General features: G+C 39.1%; 1 pseudogene; it reads right to left on the bottom strand.

The window, feature by feature from the left end:
• LOC137626791 (uncharacterized) overlaps positions 1 to 2,500 on the bottom strand; it is an 8,077-nt pseudogene that overhangs the window by 1,138 nt on the left and 4,439 nt on the right.

The following is a 2,500-nucleotide window of genomic DNA, read 5'->3' as shown; positions in this document are numbered from 1 at the left end:
ATCAATCATTACATTAAGTAGTTAATTTTAAAGTAACTGTTAAATAAATCAATTGTTTAATAATAACCTTTTCCTCCTGGCGCCACATGGGCCGCTGGGACAACTCCGTAAGAAGTGGATGGAGCCTTGGGGCAAACAGTGACATACTGCTGCCTCGTCTGGACGACAGTGTGGTACTGGGGCACAACCTGAGTCCTGTAAGCAGTCTCAGTCCGGTACTGGGTTTGGGTAATGTACTGGGGCTCGTACTGAATTTGGGTCTGGTACCGGAGCTGAGTCGTTGTGACGAACTGAGTCTGATACTGGGTTTCGGTGACGTACTGCGGCTGCACTTGGGTCTCGGTGGCGTACTGCGTCTGGTAGACGGTTCTGAGCTGCGTCTGGATCTGGGTTCGGGTAACATACTGCTGCTGGTACTCGGTGGTGGTTATGTACTGGGGAATGTACTGCTGCTGCAAACTGGGGTGCGGTACCTTGTCTGGTACAAGGTCTGGTACAGGGTGGTTGGCACCAGCTGTGTTTCGTAGGCAGTCGTGTACACAGGAACCTGGAAGTAGCGAGAGAGTCAGTAGTGACTTGTAATAAGATTTAGGAATGCTAACAAAACCTTCACCACTTTTCCCGGTACACAGTGTGGTTCAAAGTGGTGAAAACAATCTGTGTTTCATAGAGGGACGTATGCCAGAACCATGAAAGTGCTGTGAAAGTCATATGTGACATCTAATAAGATTTAGGGACTCTAATATAACCTTCACTGCTTTTCCTGGTACACAGTGGGGTTCAATGTGGTGAAGACAATCTGCATTTCATAGAGAGATATCTGTGCAGAGACTTAGAAGTGCTATGAAAGTCATATGTGACATCTAATTAGATTTAGGGACTTTAATATAGCCTTCACTGCCTTTCCTAGTACAAGGTCTGACTTAATGTTGGTGAAGACAATCAGAGATCTAGATGGCTGTGAAAGTCATTTGCGACGTCTAATAAAATTGATGGACTCTAATATACTCTTCACTACTTCTCCTGGTCCCAGACCTAGTATAAAGTAGCCAAGACAGCTTGCTTTGCTAAGATAATTGTATGAGCCGGAACTTGGAATTGACTTCCCACTTATTCCCAGTTCTATACCCGTCACTCTTTCCGTGGTTCAAAAATTTGAGTGCAATGCCTGGCATATACTCAGCCATTAGGTTTCATAAATTCTGGTATATATTACAGCCTGCTAGAGATAAGACTACTCCTTAATGAGGTTTTTATTCCCAAAACGGTAAGACTGCACTATTCTTATTTTACTATTGAACAAATTATCCATAACATGATATTGATGCGTAAATAATACTACTATGGCAAAACATTGAATCTCATTTATTCTCACAGAGATATCAACTTTAAGATTATTGAATTGCCAGGTGTATCCTCATGTCATCGTGATACATACTAAAATTTATAATGCAAATTCTAAGCATTAGGAAGGTATCTGAGATTGACTTTCTGTTTACCTGGTAAACTTAATCTAAGGAACTATAATTATCTTCAAATCTAAAGATACTATTGCCTCTATTAATTCTGATATAGTTCAAGGGAAACTAAGGGGACGACTGACAGTTTTACATTGTAGCAGACAACGCTGTGCTTAGCAAAAGAGAAACTGATGGTAACAGTGTCTGTAAAACAAAGTCGCTGAGCTTGTAAACACGTATAATAAGTACTTTTTATTAATTTTACGAATTGCTGTATATGAAGTTATTACCATTTGCTTAACAAATTCTCTTTTGCTAGCCTCTGGACTAGTACGGAGGTAATGTGTTCGCCTAGCATTCGCACAGCAGTAGATCGATCCCAGCCGCAACCCTGAGTTTCAGCTGTTATCTAGGGAGGCCACTGCTGTGGTTGGGCACCACAGTAGGGGACTGGGGCTTACATACCTGAATTTCTGGTGAGTATCTATTCCGATGAAACTACAGTAGAACACCTTTAAGTATTTTAGCATTATTCTCCAAAAGAACAGTAGAGTGGCCGAGAAGCAGATTCTCTTATATTCCAAATAGCATTCTTTAGTTAAATTCTTAAGAGCCTATCCCTCATCATATTTATATTATCACTCTTTAAGCTATTGCATATCAATCATGGAAGTCAATAGAAATACTCTAATCTTCCATAATATCACTAGTTAAGTGATTTTGTGGGGATTACCAGATCATGTTCTGTCATACATTGTTGAGTTTCATCCATAATCTTACATTCACATTTGCAAATGTCAAATAATTTGATAAAAGTAAACAGAATAAAACATTTCAAAGCTATTTCCAGTTAAACGTCTTCATATCAATAGATTTCTCCAGCTTGATTATATGTTAAGTAATGTATTTTGAGTTACCTAAGAGCTTCGTGAAATAAGTTAATAATGAATTCAATCTAAGGATATCTAAACTAGTTACAATGATGATAGATGTGAAAAAAACAAAATAATAACAGGAAAATAAAACACACACACACACAT

The sequence above is a fragment of the Palaemon carinicauda genome, chromosome 34 (assembly GCF_036898095.1).
Source record: "Palaemon carinicauda isolate YSFRI2023 chromosome 34, ASM3689809v2, whole genome shotgun sequence".
NCBI classification, from domain to species: Eukaryota; Metazoa; Arthropoda; class Malacostraca; order Decapoda; family Palaemonidae; genus Palaemon; species Palaemon carinicauda.
Note: the sequence above shows the minus strand (reverse complement) of the source record. Positions and strands in the feature narration are given on the sequence as shown.